This window comes from Hemiscyllium ocellatum, unplaced genomic scaffold (assembly GCF_020745735.1).
Source record: "Hemiscyllium ocellatum isolate sHemOce1 unplaced genomic scaffold, sHemOce1.pat.X.cur. scaffold_529_pat_ctg1, whole genome shotgun sequence".
In the NCBI taxonomy this organism is placed as follows: Eukaryota; Metazoa; Chordata; class Chondrichthyes; order Orectolobiformes; family Hemiscylliidae; genus Hemiscyllium; species Hemiscyllium ocellatum.
In genome coordinates this window covers 284437-305060 of record NW_026869100.1, presented here as the reverse complement: position 1 = coordinate 305060, position 20624 = coordinate 284437, and the positions used below count along the sequence as shown (strand labels likewise).

Here is a 20624-nt window from a genome sequence, read left to right as displayed (position 1 = left end):
CCGTAACCCCAGACAGAGGAATTTGCCCTTTCCAGACAAGACTGAGAGCCCTGGGCACAACCCTGTTAAACTGCCTCCCGCTCCCATTGTCTTACCTCCCCTCCATATTAGCATAGGTAAGTGAATCCCCCATTTACTGAAGGAAGAACCCTCCAGCCTTAATCTCTTCCCATCAACACATAATCATGAACAATACGATAATCAGTTTCTGTAATCCATTCATACGTTAACGCAGGACATCGCCATTCATCAAGCTTTGTAAGGTCATAATTACCAGCTTTAAACTATGTAATGACAATCGCCCATGTGACTGATATGTCTTTGTCTAATTCCTATTAAATATACTGTCTCTGTGGGTAAGGCAGAGATTCATGAAGAAGAGTCTCTACAAGTCTCTATACTAACCTGGCAGGGGAGATACCATGATCATTGCGGTGGCGCTCCCAGGACGAGGCTATCCCATTGCACTTCGGGTGTGCTGACGCCTGCGATGTCACCAAATGCGGGATACTCAACAGCAAAATTTGTGGTAGTGGGGGTCTGCGTTCGCGCTCTCCCCTTGTGGGCGGCACGGTGGCACAGTGGTTAGCACTGCTGCCTCACAGCGCCTGAGACCCAGGTTCAATCCCGAATCAGGCGACTGACTGCGTGGAGTTTGCATGTTCTCCCCGGGTCTGTGTGGGTTTGCTCCGGTCTCCTCCCACAGTCCAAAGATGTGCGGGTCAGGTGAATTGGCTGTGCTAAATTGCCCGTAGTGCTAGGTAAGGGGTAAATGTAGGGGTATGGGTGGGTTGCACTTTGGCGGGTCGGTGTGGACGTGTTGGGCCGGAGGGCCTGTTTCCACACTGTAAGTAATCTAATCTAAAGTCGACACTGGGGCACCTTAGAAACGCTTTGAAACTCTCGCCTGCTGCCCAATAATAAAGCTACTTGTGTCTTTAGGATTTGTGGAACAAAATAGGCATCAACAATGAAGGATATGAGTGATCTTCAGAGTGTGGAGTACAGACTTACTGGAATGGTTCACTGATGAAGAAAATGCAGTCACTGAATTGATTTGAAGAAATTGCTATTTTCTTTGAAGTAAACAAGCTAAATATATTGGTTGATTTTTTTTCTCTTTTTCGCACCAAGTAATGAACAACGGTTTTGGCAGTTCATAAAGTTTTGCATATCGAGAACTTAGCTTTGGAAATGTTCACAACATCATTGAACATGCAGATTCACACTGGGAAGAGACTTTTATTTTCCTTTATTCATTCACAAGATGAGGGTGTCGCTGGCCCGGCAGCATTTCCTGCCCATCCCTAATTGCCCAGGGGGCAGGTAAGAGTCGACCACATTGTTGTGGGTCTGAAGTCACAATCTAGGCCAGACCAGGTAAGGATGGCAGCTTCCTTCCTGAAAGGGCATTAGTGATCCAGATGGGTTTTTCGGAAAATCGATTAATGGTCATCATGAGACTCTTAAATTCCCGAGTTTTTAAAAATTTAATTCAAATTCACCCATCTGCAGCAGTAGGCTTTGAACTCAGGTCTCCAGAAGTTTATCTGGGGCTTTGGACTAACTGTCCAGCGACAATATCACTCGGCCAATACTTCCCCACATCACTGCCCATCTGCACAGAGTAAACAGCGATTTTCTGGTACATCAGGACTGACATCAGGACTGGTTAATCACACATACATTTGCTGAATAATTGCAGGAGTTGGATGTTGATGGGCTATTGACATCCATCTATGAACCATGTGTATTCTGAGGTTTGTTTCTGATCATGATTGGAAACAGCATCGGTCTTGTTATCTTTTGGGGATAAAAACAGTTTCAATTAGCTTTCTGTTAAATACCTAGCAATAAAGTCGATCCCTAACTCTCAGGCAGATTAGTTTCTTTTGAAGAGCTCCTCATCTCCCCAACCTCCTCCATCCTCACACCCAACAGTACAATAATCTCACAGAGTTTCTTTGTGACTATGAATGAGACAATCTGATCAGCTGCTTCTTTCCCTACTCCTATGTCAAGTTGGATCTTAAACTCCCCTTGCTGCAGTTGTGATCCTGCATCATTGTACAGTGTTGCTCGTATTTCATGTCTTGGACTGTCAGTGTTCATGATACTGCATGTAGCTTCTTGTACATCGGGTTTACAGTGCAAGAGTTTAGCTCTTGCCTTCCAACAACAGTAGAGTCGTACTCCAACAAAGCTTACAGAATCACGGCCCTGCATATTCCCCAACTTCCCTCCTTCCATCAAACCAGAGGATCAGCCCTCATTCAACTGAGAGAATTCAGGAGGGCATGTCAGTAACAGCAGCATGAATACCTAAAAATGGGGTGTTCACCTGATGAAGTTACCAAACAGCATAAGCAGCAAGTGATAGACAGAGCGAAGCAATCCAGTAAACAACGGAAAAGATCTAAGATCTGTAGTCCAGCCACAACCAGTTGTGATTGAAGACAAAGGACAGCTGGAGTCCTGAAGACAGTTCTCTCCAAGATATTAATCAACAAGAATGTCAGACTGGATTAATCATCATAAAACTGAAGTCCATTTGATATTAATATGTTTACAATCAGTGTTCAATTCACCACGTGTAGCTGAAGGTAAAGATAATCTTCAAGTGATTGTAACAGTGAAGATACCTGAATACTTATTCAGCAAATTAAAGCCTGTTGTGTTAGTAATAATTTTAAAGAGATATTAAAAGTAAGGTGATTTGAGTATAATGGAAGAAATTTATTGGTGGGTATCTGATAATTCTGTTTTAATGTGAAGTTAATTTAGGATTAGTTAACAAATACACACACGGTAGGGAATCCCAGTCCCATGGAGTGCACATCCAGTTCCATGTGAGAAAACCAGGACACTTCTTGTATCAGCAACAACCACAAGAACACAGAAGTGACACTGGAACACTAGTTTGACCAAGGCGAAAGTACTGCACTCACTCATTGTCCCCACATTCCAGGATTGATGTGATCACACCAGAGAGGGGACAGAGAAGATTGATCAGAATGTTTCTCTGATTGGAGAATTTCTGCTCTGAGGAAAGATTGGATAGGTTGGGGGGTGGGGGGTTTCCAAGGAAGATGAACTGAGATTAAATTGATGTGATAAAATGCTGAGGAATCCAGGTAGAATGGATAGGAAGCAGCTATTCATTAACAGAGCCATCAGGAACTAGAAGTTTTAGATTGAAGATAATTCTCAGAAAAAAAGGGGAAAGGAGAATGTATTTCCCACAGAAATGGTGGAGAGCAGGATCTCACTGATGGGGTGACAGAGGCAGTTACCAGCATTACATTTGAATAAAAGTACGTGGATGGAACTGAAATGTTGGAACATGCAGGGCGATGGACTAAGTTCTGCAGAATGGGATAAATGCGATTTATTTGACATTTCTCCAGAATATTAAACTCCAGTCCAATTTGAGAAGTTAAACATCACGAAACATACTTTAGCAGGACTTATACAGTTAATAGTAAGTTCCTAGGGAGTGCTGCTAAACAAAGAGTCCTTGGAGTGCAGGTTCATAGTTCCTTGAAAGTAGAGTAGCAAGTAGATAGAATAGTGAAGGGCGGCAGTTTGTCTGCTTGCCTTTATTGGTCAAAGCATTGAGAGGTCATACTGAGGCAGTACAGGACATTGATTCGGCAACTTTTGTAATATTCCATGCAATTCTGGTCTCCTTCCGATCAGATGGATGTTCTCAAACTTGAAAGGGGTCAGAAAATAATTATAGGATGTTGCCAGGTTTGGATAGGCTGCTTTCCTTGGAGCATCAGAGGCTGAACGGTGACCTGAAAGAGATTTTTAAAATCAGGCCGGGCATGGATAGGATAAATAGAGAAGATATTTTCCCTGCAGTGGGGGAGTACGAAACTAGGGGACTGGGAGGGGGTGGGCGGAGGTTCAGAGAGGGTGGGTGGATCGAGAGTGGTGGGACAGAAATGGGTGAGGACAGAAAGTGGGCTGAGAGGGGAGGGGAACAGATGGGGGGAACAGAGGGGGTGACTGACGGTTGGGGGGGGCGACCAACAGAGAGGGGGAACAGACCAAGCGGGGTGCAACCGACGGAGGGAGGGGAGGGAAAAGATGGGTGTGCAACCGACGGGGGAGCGACTGACAGAGAGGGGGAAAGACTGAGGGCGCGACAGACTGACAGATAGGGGGACAGAATGATCGGGGGTGGGGAGAGAAGGGCGACAGGGATGGCGGTGACCAAGAAAGGGCTGACCAATAGTGAGGGGGGAACAGACAGAGTGGGAGGAGACGGAGGAACACAGAGGGGAAAGATGGAGAGTTATTTTTTAGATCTACAACTCAACCCTTTTCCTGTTTTCTCCTCCTCAGCTTAATTCCATCTGAAGGTCACAGAACAACTGCATAGTTTCTGTAGAGTTTCAGGGAGATCAGGTGCTGAACATGGCATTTGTAACATGCTGATCAATAAATGGACTCTGGTTCGACTCCACTGTCTGTGTGGTGTTTGCACATTCTCCCTGTGTGTCTGCGTGGGCTTCCTCTGGGTGCTCTTAATTTCCTCCCACAAATCCAAAGACGTGCAGGTTAGCTGGATTAGCTTTGGGTAATGGTAGGTTACAGAGTTAGGGTGGAATGCTGTTCCGATGGTTGGTATGGGCCGAAAGGCCTGCTACCACACTGTAGGGATTCTGTCACTGAGTATAGGGGTTAGGAGGTCACGTTGTGGCTGAGTAGGGCACTGGTCAGGCCACTGTTAGAATACTGCATTCAATTGCAGTCTCCCTGATTTCAGAAAGATGTTACCAGAATAGGACTCAACCTCTTAATGGCAAGTTCTTGGGAAGTGTTAACAAACAAACAGACCGTGCAGTGTAGGTTGATAGTTTCTTGAAAGGTGTGGTTGAAGGTAGACAGGTCGGTGAAGGTGGTGTGCGGTATGCTAGCTGTTATTGGGCAGTGCATTGAGTATAGGAGTTGGGAGATTATGTTTCGGTTGCACAGTTTATTGGCTCGGCCACTTTTGGAATGTCCACTGCTTTGAATTCCAGTCTCCCTGCTATAGGAAAGATGTTGGGAAATTGGCAAGAGTTCAGTAAGGTTTTACCAGGGTGTTGCCAGTATTGGAACATTTGAACCATAGGGAGAGGCTGAATAGGCTGAGGCTATTTCCCTGAATCACTGGACACTTTAGGTGGCTTTATCGAACTTTATAAAATTATGAGGAGCAGTGATCGGGTGAATAGTCATGGTTTATTTTTTCCCAGGGCAGGGGAGTCCAAACGAATAATGTGAAGTTTTTTTCCCCAAGGTGGAAATGACAAATTCTAGAGGAGAGGGGCAAAGTATAAAGGATATGAAAACCAAAACAACTGCAGATGCTGTAAACCAGGAAGAGAATCAGAAGTTTCTAGAAAAGCTCAGCAGGTCTAGCAGCATCTGTGAAAAGAAATTAGAGTTAACATTTCTGAGGAAGGGTGCCCAGACCGGAAACTTTAACTGATTTTTCTTCACAGATGCTGTATGACCTGCTAAGCGTTTCCAACAACATCTGAGCAAGTTTAAAGGGAGTTGTGTCTGACAAGTGTCTTGTGCAGATGTCGATAAATGACTATAATGTATTCTCCTGGGAGATGGGAAAAGCAGAAACAATCACAGTTTAAGAGGCATTTGGACAGACACATAAGCAGGCATAGGTTGTCAGGGATATGGATCATGTAACAGGCAGATGGAATTAGTTTGGAATGGCATCATGATCTACGCAGACACGGTGGGCTGATTACTCTGGTGCTGTAACTGTTATGTTTTCCAGGGGATAGAATGGTTTTTGAAGAAGTAACAAAAATGATTGATGAGAGCAGCCTGGTCGACATGATCAACGTGGACTTTAGTAAGGCGTTCAGCAAGCTTTCTCATGGGAGACTGGTTAGCAAGGTTAGATCTCATGGAATAAAGCGGAAACCAGCTATTTGAGTACAGACCAGGCTCAAAAGTAGAAGATAGAGAGTGGTGGCGGAGGGATGCTTTTCCGACTGGAGGCCTGTGGAGTGTCTCAAGGATTGGTTCTGTATCCACTATTTTTCATCATTTATATCAATGATTTGGATGTAAACATAGGAGGTATTAGTAATTCTGCAGATGACGCCAAAACTGGAGGTTTAGTGGACAGTGAAAAAAGATGACCAAGGCTGCAATGTTTCCTGCAGGTGTCACCATTTCAGATGCTGCCCGTCCTGCTGGGGATCTCCAGCACTTCTTGGTTTTGTTGCAGATTTCCAGTATTTTGCTGAAGCACATGGAGACAGAGAGCTGTACAGCTCCAGATTTTGTTGACTCTGCAGGACTGATGGATGACGAGGGACTCAATCCTCGTTTAATCCTCCTTTCCTTTGGTTTTCGGAGTCGCTGACTACATCACTAATATTCTACGTCCCACTCCCTGACCTGAATCTGACCCATCTAACCCGACACTTCAGATCCCATCCCCCTGCCAGACTAGTTAATACCTCACCAATGGAACTGGCAATAGCGCTCCCCCCATCCCCACCCTCCAGGAGATTTGACCCAGCTCTGCACAGGGGTAACCAGTCAGGCTGGTACAGGTCCCAATTCCTTAAGAATCTAAGCCCTTCCATGGTACACCATTTCTCCAGCCACACATCCAGCTGATCTACCCTCTTATTCCTGCTCTCACTAGCATATGGCACTGGGAGCAAGTCTGACATCATTACATTTCAGGAGCTGCATTATAATGTGTCCCTGCTCTCCCAATATCCAGCTTTCAAGCACTCATCCCTTTATTTCATTATGTCATTGGTATCAGGGTGTTGTACAACCACAGGCTGTTTACCCTCCAGCTCCAGAATATCCTGTAGCTGCACCATGATATCGCGGATCCTATCACCAGGGAGATAACATACCATCCTGGATTCATGGCTGTGGCCATAGAAGTGCCTGTCTGTAACCCTGACTGTTGAATCCCCTGTCACTCTCTTTCTTCCCGTTCTGGGCAGCAGAGCTATCGACAGTGTCATGAACCTGGTTGTTGCTGATTTCCCCTGAGACCGACACACACACACACACGAATCCCAAGCAGTATACATTATCTGTTTGGGAAGGGAATAACCACTGGGAACTCCTGCACTTCCTTCCTGAGCCTTTTACTTGATCTGATGGTCCCCCATTCCCTTTCTGCCTGTGTAACCCTCACCTGCAGTGTGACTAACTCACTGAACATGCTGTCCATAACATTCTCAGTATTGCAGATGCTCCACAGCGAGTCCACGCACAGCTCCAGGTCTGAAAAGCAGTTTCCCAGTAGCTGCTGATGGGCACATTTCCTGCACACACAGCCGTCAGGGACACTGGAAACATCCCTAATTTTCCCACATTGTACAAGAGGAGCACACCATGGGTCTGAGGTCTCCTGTCACACAGGCTCTCTAGATTCAGCTAGTTACTCCCATTTAGAGAATTTATATGACCAAGCAATCTTCCTCCCCTTCAAACATTGTAATAAAAATCCTGTATTCTTTACTTAAGCTGAAATGTTATACCTTAAAAATGGTTACAAAATCTCCACAGGTATCGCTTACAAACTGGCTGTTCCCTTTGGGACCATGTGAATTTCCATGTGAATTTCTGAATGGGCTGAAACAAAACGGAGTTTCAGCTTCACCTTCTCCCTGTCCCACCTCGCTCTGTTTACACCCAACTCCAAAACACTCTCATTGAGCCAAGCAGCCCTCACAGTGCAGCCCTGTCATTGTCATTGTCTGCTCACCCCTACACTGCCCTCAGCCTCCTGTACTGTTCCAATACATCTCAATGGGAGCTCAGGGACAGCACCTCATCTTTCAATTCAATCCTTTGTAACCCCAGAGTCAACATGGACCTCAGCAGTTTCTGGGTGAACAGACAGTTTGAATCTGGAACATTCCACCTAAAAAGGTACTGGAATTTGACTTCATAAAGAGTTGCAGGGAATTGAAAATAAGGAGTTTACAGGTGAGCATCATGAAGTGGGTGATTGGGACTAAATCTGACAGTCCCTACAAAGAGACAAAGTGCAATCTGGACAAATCTGTGCTCCCTCTCAGACCAAAGCAGACCCTGAGCTTCCAGTTGCCTGCCACTTTAACACTCGAGCCTGTTCCCTGGCCAACATCTGTCTCATTCTTAATGCAGTGTTCCAGGGAAGCTTGATGCCGAACACTCCAGAACACACCAAATGGCCCTGTATTTCAAGGACGGCAATTTCCCCTCCCATGTGGTCAACGATACCCTTCAGTGTATCTCCACCACTTCCTGCACCTCTGCCCTTGAACCCCACCTCTCCAACAGCAGCAAGGATAGAACCCCCAAGTCCTCAATTTTCAATCAGATACAACACATCATCCTCTGCCATTTCCACCACCGACAATCAAATCCCACCAACAGATATCTTTCCCTCCACACCCCTTTCAGCATTCCTCGAGACCATTCCCGTGACTTCCACATTAGATCCATGCTCCCCACCAACCCACCCTCCACTTCCAACACCTTTGCCTGCCATTGCAAGAGGTGTAAAACCTGTGCCCACACCTTCCCCTCACCTCCATCCAAGACACCAGAGGTCCCTTCCACATCCAGCAGAGATTGTCCTGTACATTGAATAACCTCATCTATTGTTTTCATTGCTTTCTACAATGGGGAGACAGGACGCTAACTTGCAGAATGTTTCAGGGAACTTTTCTGGGAGACATACACCAACCAACCCCACTGTCCTGTGGCTAACCATTTCAACTCCCCCTCCCACTCTGCCAAGAACATGCATGTCCTGGGCCACCTCCACCACAAAATCCTAGCTACATGACTCCTGGAGGAAGAAAACCTCATCTTCTATCTTGGGACCCTTTAACCACTGAATCAATGTTTCGTCATTTCCTCTCCCCCACCTTATCCCAGATCCAGCCCTCCAACTCAGCACCACCCTCTTGAACAGTCCCACCTGTCCATCTTCTTTCGCAATTACCCACTCCACCCTCTCAACATTACCCTCCACCAGCATCTTCCTATCGCCTTCCCAGCTACCTTCCCGCCAGCCCCACACAAATGCTATTATCTGTCAGTCCTCTTCCCCACTCTCACATCCCTGCTGAAGGGCTTAGGCCCAATATGTCAATTCTCCTGCTCCTTGGATACTGTCTGACCTGCTGTGCTTCTCCTGCGCCAAACTTTAACATAAGCTGGAAGAACAACACCTCATTTTGTACTTGGGGACCCTTCAGGCCTCTGACCTTAAAATGGAACTCATTAATTTTAGGTCCTAAGTCTCCCATGTCCTCGCACCATAGTCCCCCACCCCACACACCAGGCCTTGTTATTACATCGCCTGCCATTACACATTACCTATGGTTAGTCACTAACAATCTCCATTAACATCTATTCACCCTCCCCCAGCCAGATCATTATCCATTCCTTTGTCCAATTGCTCCTGTATCTCATTTTGGACTATATCACCACCTATCACATTTACTCCTTAACCCCTACCTTCTGCATATAAACTGACATTTTTTCTCAGTCACATCAGTTCTGAGGAAGGGTCAGCGGATCCAAAATATTAACTCTGATTTCTCTTCACAGATGCTGCCAGACCTGCTGAGCTATTCCAGTATCTTCTAGCTGTTGTTTCTGATTTAAGCATCCACAGTTCTTTTGGTTTTCATTTACTGGGAGTTTCTAATTCAGGTCTAGCAGCCTACATCATGAGTTTATAAACCCTCCCAGTCCACACTAACTCCATTTCTCTCCCACTCCCTTCACACTCACTGGGTCTCTTCCCAACCCCTGCCCAGTGACACTGCACCTGCACAGCTCATGGTCACATGCTGGCCTGTTGGCGACACCCCTCATTCACTCCCATTGGCTGGAGGATTACACCTAGTCTCCTAATGGTCTGAAGCTGCCGTCAATCAGCCAGGCCCCATTGTGACATGAGTGGTGGGACCCTCCCAGGAGTGTGGGAGGCTGAGGGGTAACCTCAGAGGTTTATAAAATCATGGGAGGCATTGATGGGATAAATAGATAGATGAGGATAGGATATCTGGTCGGCACAGAGGAGTTTGACTGAAGGGTCTGTTTCCGTGCTGTGTATGTCTGTGGCTCTGCCCTGGGATGAGCTTCATCACTCACAGTGAATGGGGCTGAATCAATGTCCTGTAGAGCTGCAAAACAATGTCCCAACTCCAATACTCAATGCACTGACCAAGTACACCAAACGCCTCCTTCACTATCCTGCCTATCCAAGATTCCACTTTCAAAGAACTATGAACCTGTACCTCAAGTCTCTTTGTTCAACAACACTCCCCAGGACCTTCCCATTAAATGTATAAGTCCTGCCCTGATTTGTTTTTCCAAAATGCAGCACCTCACATTTATCTGAATTCACTCCATCTGCCACTCCCCAGCCCATTTGATTGAAGTCCCATTTTACTCTGAGGTAACCTTCTTCCCGATCCAATTTGGTGCCTGTGTAAAGTCACTGACCATAGCTCCTATTTTCACATAGTCATCATTGATATAAATGATGAAAAGCAGTGAACCCTGCACCGATCCTTACACCATATTGCTCATCACAGGCCTCCAGTCCGAAGGCAACCCTTCACCACTATCCTCTGTCTCCAACCTTACAGCCAATTTTATATCCAAATAGCTAGTCCTTCCACCTTGAATGTCTTTCTGAAGTCCAAGTTAGTGATTTCCATGCACAAAGCCATGCTGACTGTCCCTAATCATTTCTTACCTTTCCAATTACATCTAAATCCTATCCCTGAGAAGCCCTTCCAACAACTTGCCTGACTCCAGGCTCACCAGTGTATTGTTCCCTGGCCTTTCCTCATCACCTTTCTCAAATAATGGCACCTGTCTTCCAGCACCTCGGTGATACAAATATCTCAGCGAGGGACCCAACTATCACTTCCCTAGCTTCCCACAAAGTTCGGGGATTCACCTGATCATGTATCAGGGATTTATCAATCTTGATGCATTATACAAGTTCCAGAGACTCTGAACGAATATGGACACTTGTCAAGTTATCCCTATTTATTTCTCCAAGCTCTCTCACTTCCATATCCTCCTTCAATAAAAGCGGACATGAAATACGCAGATAGTATCTCTCCTGCCTCCTGCAGATCCATAGACCGCCTTGTTGATCTTTCAGGGTCCCTATTCTCTGCCTGGTTACTCTTTTGTCCTTAGTGTATTTCTAGAATCTCTTTGGATTTTCCCCAAACTCATTTCACAAAGTTCTCGTTCCCTTTTTTGCCCTCTTAGTTTCCCTCGAGTATACTCCTACCGCCCCTATACTCCTCCAGGTATTCACCCAAACCCAGCTGTCTGTACCTGCCATAACCCTCCTTCATTTTCTTGACCAGAGCCACAATTCCTCTTGACAGGCAGCATTCCTTACACCTCCCAGTCTTGGCCTTAACAGGAACATACAGTCTATATACTCATTGTCTCAGGCCTATGGGGGCAACAGCAGATGAAGACAGAGAAACAATCAATCATTCTCGGTAAAGAGGCAGTGCTGGGAAAGATACCAGCCGAAAGGTAGATGGGTCTCCTGGCCGTGATGGAATGCATCCCCGGGGACTCTAAGGAATGGCAGTGGGTAAATAGCAAATACACTCGTGATAATTCACTAAAATTTGCTGACTCTGGGACGGTTCTAACAGATTGGAAAGCTGCAAATGTGATGCCAATATTTTAAAATGGACGTATTAGCATAACTTCTGTAGTGGGGGAAATGTCTGATCTCTCACGAAAGAAATAGTGAGCTATGTGGATAGAAATTGTCTCATCGAGCAGACACAGCATGGATTCATGAAAAGTGGACGATACTAAGATGAGTGGTAGAGCAATGTGTACAGAGGCCACTGTCAGTCTGCACAGGGATACAGAGAGGTTAATTGAGTGGTTAAGGGTCTGGCAGATGGAGGACAATGTTGGGATATGTGAGGTCATCCATTTTGGTCGGACTAACAACAAACTGGATGATGAAATGGTGAAAACATGCAGCAGGCTGCTGTGCAGAGGGAGCTGGGTGTACTTGTGCATGAATCACAGGAAGTTGGTTTGCAGGTACAGCAGGTAATTAAGGCAGTGAAGGGAATATTGTCCTTCATTGCTAGAGGGATGGTTATGCTGCAGCTATACAGGGGGCTAGTGAGGCCACACCTGGAGTACTGTGTACAGGTTTTCGTCCCCTACTTCAGGAAGGATGTAATGGCGCTGGAGGGGGTGCAGAGCAGGGTCACTAGTTTGAGTCTGGAGTTGAAAGGGTTGCCTTCTGAGCAGAGATTGACAAAACTGGCATGATCCTCATTGGAATTTAGAATAATGGGAGATTGTATAGGAAAAATATAAAATTATGAAGGGAGTAGATAAGATAGAAGCAGGGAGGTCATTTCCACTGTGGACTGGACAAACTATGGTGCATAGCGACAAAATAAGGAGGTATCAGATTTAGGACTGAGTTCAGGAGAAACTTCTTCAGCTAAAGGGTTGTGAATCTGTGGAACTGATTGAAACAGTTGAGACTTTCATCTTGAATGTCTTTAGGTCAAAATGTAGATTTACGAACAGGAAAGGAATTAAAGGTTATGGGAGAGAGCAGTAAAGTGGAGCTGAGATCAGCCCTGATCTTATTGAATGGCAGAGCAGGCTGGAGGGGCCAGATGGCCTCCTCCTGCTCATATTCCTTATGTTACGTTCCCACTTTTCAGCCGTCCCTTTACCTGGGAATAGCAAAGAAGTATTGAAAGATTTTATCTTGTTCAATCACAATGCACCTTTATCCAATTTAGAACAGCAACTTTTAGATCTGGTCTATTCTTTTTTGGAACTATTTTAAAACTATTATAATTATCAGAGAATCCAGACAGTGGGGAAGCAGGTCATTCAGCCCATCACATCCGCACTGACCCTCAGAGACTCCCACCCTACCCATGTAATGTTGCCTTTCCCATGGATAATCCACCCAACCTGCACATCCCTGAACACTGTGGGTAATTCAGCCTGGATAATCCACCTAACCTGCACATCCCTGAACACTGTGGGTAATTCAGCCTGGATAATCCACCTAACCTGCACATCCCTGAACACTGTGGGTAATTCAGCCTGGATAATCCACCCAACCTGCACATCCCTGAACACTGTGGGTAATTCAGCCTGGATAATCCACCCAACCTGCACATCCCTGAACACTGTGGGTAATTCAGCCTGGATAATCCACCCAACCTGCACATCCCTGAACACTGTGGGTAATTCAGCCTGGATAATCCACCTAACCTGCACATCTTTACATAGTGGGAGGAAACCAGAGCAATCAGATGAAACACACGCAGATATTAACAATAAGCTGATCAATCCTTTCTTATTTCCCAGTTCCATCCAAATAATTTCACTGAACTTACTCCCATGAATATCGTCCCCAAGCACAACTCTAATGCTATCCCTAACCAAAAACACCACTCGTCCTCCTCTCTTGTCCCCCTTTCTATCCTTCCTATAGCATCTATACCCTGGAGCATACAGCTGCCAGTCACATCCATCCCTGAGTCATATTTCTATAATACCGATGATATCCCAGTCCCATGTTCAAACCATAACCTGATCGCATCTGCCTTCCCTGTCAGGCCTCTTGCATTGAAGTAAATGCAGTGTAACTGCTCGGTTCTACCGCGTTCTGCCTTGACTGTTTGATTTCTGAACTGTACCAGCCTCAGACTTACCTCCTTTCTCACCATCTCTTTAGGTTTACCCCCACTCCCTCACTGGTTTAATGCCTCCCGAGTAGTACTAGCAAATCTCCCTGCCTGGATATTAGTCACCTTCCAATTCAGGGACAATCCATCCTTCTTATTCAAGTCACTTCTACTCCAGAGGAGAATTCAATGACCAAAAGATGTGAATCCTTCTGCCCTACACCAGATCTTTAGCCAATCATTCATCTCCTCCATCCTGCTATTCCTACTCTCACTAGCATGTAGCATTGGGAGTAATTCAGATATTACGACCGAGTATCTACTTTTTTATATTCCAGGCTAATTTGCTATATTCTCTCATCAGGACCTATCTTTTTCTCTTCCTGTGTCATTGGTACCAATGTCCAATGACCTCCCACTGGTTATTATACCCTTTAAAGAATATTCTGCCACCAATCTTTTCTGAACCTTTCAAGTTCCACAACATCCTTCTGATAGGTGGAGAACAGAATTGCACTCAATATTGTAAGAGTGGCCAAACCAATGTCCTGTACAGCCACAACATGACTGCCCAACTCCTGTACTCACTGCTCTGACCAATAATGTAAATCATACCAATCACCTTCACTATCCTATCCACCTGCGACTCTACTTTCAAGGAATTATGAACCTGCACTGTAAGGAAACTTTGCTCAGTAACACTCCCTCGGACCTGACCATTAAGTCTATCAGTCCTGCTAGGCTTTGCTTTTCCAAAAAGCAGCACCTCACATTTATCTAAATTAAACTCCATCTGCCACTCCTCAGCCCATTTCCCCATCTGATCAAGATCCCATTGAATCCTGAGGTACCCTTCTTCACTGCCCACGACACCTCCAATTTTGGTGTCACCTGGAAACTTACTAACAATCCCTCCTATGTTCACATCCAAATCATTTATGTAAATGATGAGAAGTAGTGGACCCAGCACCGACCCTTGTGGCACTCCAGTGGTCACAGTCCTCCAGTCCGAAAAACAACCTTCTACCACCACCCTCTGTCTTCTACCTTTGAGGCAGTTCTATATTCCAAATGGCTAGTTCTCCTGGTATGGTGAGATCTCATCTTGCTAACTAGTCTTCCATGGCGAACATTGTCGAACGCCTTACTGAAGTCCATATAGATCCCATCTACCGCTCTGCCCTCAAAAATCCACTTTCTTACTTCTTCATAAAACAGCTCAGTCAAGTAAGTGACATGATTTCCCGCACACAAAGCCATGCTGACTATCCCTAATCAGTCCTTGCTTTTCCAAATACATGCAAATCCAGTCCCTCAGGGTTCCCTCCAACTTGTCTGGCACCAACATCAGGCTCACAGGTCTGTAGTTCCCGGGCTTGTCCAAACCGCCTTCATTAAACAGTATCATCATATTAACCAACCCCCAGTCTTCTGGCACCTCAGCTGTGACTATCGCTGATACAAAAATCTCAGCAAGGGGCCCAGCAATCACTTCCCTAGCTTCCTACAGAATTTTAGGACACACCTGATGAAATCCTGGGCATTTATCCACCTTTCTGCGTTCCAAGACATCCAGTACCACCTTCGCTGTAATATGGACATTTTTCAAGGTGTCACCATCGATTTCCAACATTCTATATCTTCCATATCCTTCTCTACAGTAAATGCTGATGCAAAATACTTGTTTAGTATCCCCTCCCCACCCCATCGCCTGCAGATCCACACACAGGCTGCCTTGCTGATCCTTGAGGAGCTCTATTCTGTCTCTAGTAACCCATTTGCTCTTAATGTATTTATAAAAACCCTTTGGATTGTCCTTACCCTATTCGCCAAAACTGTGTCCTGTCCCCTTTTTGCCTTACTGATTTTCCTCTTAAGTATACTTCTATTGCCTTTATACTAGAAGGATGTTCTGGATTGGAATAAATGCCAAATATTTCATCTTGATAAAAGGGCAGGACTTACACTGATTAAAAGTCGGGCCTTGCATAGTGATATAGAACAAAGAGACCTCGGGGTTCAGATCTTTGCAGTTTATGTCACATGTAGACAGGGTTGTTCAGAAGATGTATAGCACACTTGCCTTCATTGCTCACACCTTTGAGTATAGGAGTTGGGACATTACATTGAGGTTGTACAGGATGTTGGTGAGGCCTCTTCTGGAATACTGTGCTCAGTTCAGGTTGTGCTGTTATAGGACAGATGTTATTAAGTCGGAGCGGGTTCAGAAGAGATTTACCAGGATGTTGATGGGAATGGATGCTTTCGGTTATAAGGAGAGGCTAGGTAGGCTGGGACCTCTTTCACTGGGGTGTAGGAGGCTGAGGGGTGACCTTATTGGAGGTTTATAAAATCCTGAAGAGTATAGGTAATGTGAACAGCAGGTGCCCTTTCCAGGAGGGGGCGCGATTCAAGAGTGGGTGAGAAAAGGAAGACCCTAAAAAGACGTTCCGGATTTTACTTTTTGTTTTTGTACAGAGAGTGATTCACATGTGGAATAAACTAGCAGAGGACGTGGTAGCTGTGAATACAATTACAATTTAAGGGTGGCACAGTGGCTCAATGGTTAGCACTGCTGCCAGGGACACAGGTTCAATTCCTGCATTGGGTGGCTGTCCATGTGGAGTTTGGATATGCTTCCCCGTGTCAGCGTGAGTTCCTCCAGGTGCTCCCGTTTCTTCCCACAAACCACAGATGTACAGGGTAGGTGAACTGGCAGTCCTCAATTGCCCATAGTGTTCAGGGATGATTGGGTTTAGTGAATTAGTAAGGGGTAAATGTAGAGTAAAACGGTAGGGGAATGGGATTCTAAGAGGAAAAAGCATTTGGACCTGTATATCGATAGGGAATGCTTGGATGGATTTGGACTAAGTGGAGGTAGATGCGATTAGTTCAGTTCGAATTTATGGTTGACACGGACTGGTTGGAACACAGGGCTGTATAACGTTCTGACTCTATCGCTCGTTATCTCTGTAAATTCCTCTATGCTCGGAACTCTCCGTCAATGCCACCTCATCCAGTCTTACAACTCTTCCTTATCTCGATAATTCCTCTCCAGCCTCAAAACTCAAAAAAGTCTATCAGAAATATCTCTATCTCTGTAACATCCTCAATCCTCAGAATCCTCTCCAACTTTCATCTCCTCCAGCTTCATTACTCTCCCTATCTCTAATCCCCTCCAGTCTCTCAAAGCTCTGCTATATGTGCCTTTTTTATTTCCAGCCTTCAGGATTCCCAATGTTTATTTCTCACTTGATGACGGCCCTTTCCGATTCTGTGCTGAGCTTCTGAATTCTTCCTTAAACCTCTCAATCTCCTTTTCCTCCCAAAACATCGGCCAATCATATGTCATCTACTCTAGTATCACCCTTTCTGACCTGAAGTCCAATGGAGCCTGTCATATTCCTATAATAAACATCTTAGCGGTCTACAGAACAGAAAAAGGCTCTGGTAGTACATCGGGTCTGTGACAAAGAAAACTACCACCTAACTGTCCTCATCTATTTTCCGATAATTGTGGAAAAGTCTCATCTATCATGGCATTGCAAGTGCACACTAAATACATCTCAAATGCTACCGGGATTTCTGTGTCTCCCACCCTTACAGACAGTGAGGTTCAATGCAACTGTTGCTCGATGATGACATCACCCACAGGAACACAGAGCAGCTGGGTCTGTGCAAACCAGAGATCACCCACACATTGGGAAGGATGGCAGGGTCCCTGAGAGGGGGGGGCACAGGAGATTTACCAGGGTGGTTCAAGGAATGGGGGATTTTAGTTGCAGAGACATGGGTGCTGTTAATAAATATCAAGAATATCCATCTACAATAGATGGACTCTTGTTCTCAACCTCTCCCCTTGCCTGGGCTGTGGTAACCTTCAGGTTAAACCCACCACCAGACATTTCTCCCTAATGAGACAGCAGCCCTATGGTCTGGTCAGACAATGCTGCCTTTCCCTTTTACACAGTGATGCCACTGTACCCTGGGGATGGGGAGAGGGAATGCTGAAGGTGGTGGATGGGACACCACTCAGGCACAGTGCTTTGTCCTGGAGGATGTTCACTTTCTTTAACATTGTTGGGGGCTGCACTGATGCAGGCAAGTGGAGAATGTTCCAACACAATCCTGATGTGTGCCTTATAGGGAGCAAACAGACATTGGGGAATCAGGGGTTTGGGGAAACAGATTGTTCTCCTTGTAGCAGAGGAAATTGAGGGTGCCCTGTGACAGAGGGGTTTACAGATTTAGAATAATCCACCTTACACTCATGAGTTCATCAGAAAAGGATTACAGGACACATATTGAAGACTTGGGGGAGATCTACTGAGAGTGTGGGTGATTCAAAAGAGGACATTTATGCAGCAAATAGGAATGAGCTGGAATACAATACTCACACACAATGTGAATATCCAGCTCCTGATGAATTGAGTAATTTTGTCACAGTTTGACGTTACAATTACTGAGATTACCATCTGAATGTCCACCTGTAATACACGTTTATAAAACTGTCACTGTCAGTTCATTTAAGAAACTCTCACCACCCCCCTCCTCCTGGCCCAGGATGACTGGACACATTACCCCTTGTGGGGGTCAGCAGTTAGTTCAGGGGAAATCTGTATGGGTTTCTGTGAGTTTCCACACTGGGTCTTCATGTGACTGAACAGGGCAGATCTTTGACACATGGGACACAATGTTTCAAGAGTCAGTGCGATGTGGAGAGCAGGATGTGTGCTTCCTTTTCTTTCCTTCCGTGCTGCCGCTGTGCCTCATCAATTAGACGGGGGGGGGGGGGGGGGGGGGGGTGAAAGGCTCATGCAGCTCGATGGGCAAGTTGTCTCCATTCTGACCCATGAGCAGCAAGCTCCTCCCAGTCATTCCAAAGAGTCTCTCTAAAAAGGTAACAACTGCTTCCCACTGCCCAGTGCTCCCAGGAAATGTTTAGAAGAATGAGCGGGGAAATCTCTGAGAAAAGGCAGAACGGTAAAGTTCCAAAAGGATTATAAACAGTTTACAGAGAGGGATTCATTGGAGAAGTGGGCAACAAGTTAGCAAATGGAGCATAATTTGGGAAATTGTGAAGTTGCTCATTTTGGAGGAGATAATAAAAGAACAGAGTGCTATGTAAATGGTGGAAACTGTCGAAAGCTGCACCACAAAGGGACCAGGGTAATTGCGTAGGAAACACAGTTACAACAGGGAATCAGGATGGGGAATGGAACGTTGTTTCTTATTACAAGGAGTTTTCAGTGTAAGTGTTTGTAGTATATACCTGAGAGTAACTTTACAAAGTGCGAGTGAGACCACATCTGGAGTAATGACAGAAGTTTTGGTCCCTTTATTTAAGGGAATACATAATTTCATCTGAGGCATTTCAGAAAAGATTAACTGGGATGATCCCTGGCTTGAAGGGATTATCTTTTAAGAAAAGGCTGAAAATGTTGGGACTCTACTCACTGGATTTGGGAAGAATGAGAGGTGATCTCATTGTAACATGCAGGATTCTTAAGGAGTTTGACAGGGTAAATACTGAGAGGATGTTTCCCATCATGAGGGATCTGGAATCAGATACTCGGATAGTCACGGAATCAAGGGTTCTGTTTTAGATTCGTCAAGTTTAAGGCAACATCAACACGGGTCAGGGGTTTCAGTAGCAATGGAGCTGGGGTGAAGGGGGGGGGAAGCAACGTTTTAGAGATTGGAATTCCTGGTGTTTGTGATTGTGTAGATACCTGATCAGAAGGTCACCTTGGGGTTACAGATATGAGAGCAATATTGTGAAGAGTGTAGTTCTGCCTCAGACAGTTCCCAGGGAGAGGGAGGGGCTCAGCAGTAAGGGAAAGGAATTTGTAATAGCAACTGAAGGCAATGGGTTTAACCATTTCAATGTTCCGTTGCAGGAAATTGCAGCCAATCGCGTAGTGGGAGTGTGATGAGCAGTTTGATAACTGAGTAATGGCGAGGGATGATGGGGAGGGAGAGCTAGGCATTGTCAGTGTACATGTGAACCCTCAGACGGTGCTTTTGGACGATGTCACCTCCTGACAGTATGTAGGTGAGAAACAGGAGGGACCAAGAATCGATCCTTGAGGGACACCACATACAAGGAATTTAGAAAGGAATGGGAGTGTGGGGATGGAGTAGGTTTTTCCAACAACGGTGAGGTCAAAATATTACTTCGTAGCAGAATGGGAGAGAAGGACATAACCAGAAAAGACAGACAGACAGAACAAGGAACAATACCTGTGATTTGGTGAGGGGAGGGAGGTGGGGGTGATGTGGAGGAAGAGCCCAACTCCAAAAACACACTTTCTTCATTGGTGACATCACCCAACTCCACCCTAGTCTCAGCTCATTTACTGAATGCAGGGATGGACGAGTATTTATCTCCAGACTTAATTATCCAAACACTCTTGGCCAGCCTCCCACATTCAACTTACATGTAATCTCAAGAGTATCTTAAACCCTCCTGCCCAAGTGCTCACTTGTACCAAAACTAGTTGATCCATCGAAAGGCTCCTATTTACAGGCAACAATTTAAAATTCTCACCCTGTGAACATCCCTGTCTCCCTGCACCACACACCCTGCAAGACCTTGACAACTCATTTGTGTTTATTCATTGCTTCACCTGTCTGGCTGTTTCTACTGTTGCCAAGGCAACACTGTCTGGAATTCCCACCTGAACCCACTCAGACCTGCTTTCCGCTTTTAAGGTGTTCTCGAAAACCTGCTCATTTGGCATGCTTTTGATCACTTGACCTAGTATCTCAATCTGTGGCCTTATGCCAGAATTTTTTCAATAGTATTTCTGTGAAATTATAAACATGATTAAAAAAAAACAAACTGTTGCTGATTTGCACATACAGTGTCAACTCTTCAATATTGCTGAGTGT

The 20624-nt window shown here is 45.4% G+C and overlaps 1 long non-coding RNA gene and 1 other non-coding gene across 4 annotated transcripts in view; one reads left to right on the top strand and one right to left on the bottom strand.

Annotated features, from left to right (window-relative positions):
- The first annotated feature begins 397 nt into the window (after positions 1–397).
- On the top strand, positions 398–561 carry LOC132813904 (U1 spliceosomal RNA). The gene has a single exon (XR_009644210.1). It is a non-coding gene; the product is annotated as a U1 spliceosomal RNA (small nuclear RNA).
- A 659-nt stretch (positions 562–1220) lies between these two features.
- Positions 1221–20624, bottom strand: part of LOC132813901 (uncharacterized) — a 56970-nt gene continuing 37566 nt past the window's right edge. For 2 of the 3 annotated variants that reach the window (XR_009644205.1, XR_009644207.1), the window contains one exon: positions 3374–3800. This is a non-coding gene — a long non-coding RNA (uncharacterized LOC132813901). Of the gene's footprint in view, positions 1804–3373; positions 3801–20624 lie in introns of those variants that run through there. The other variant, XR_009644206.1, reaches the window with a different exon arrangement.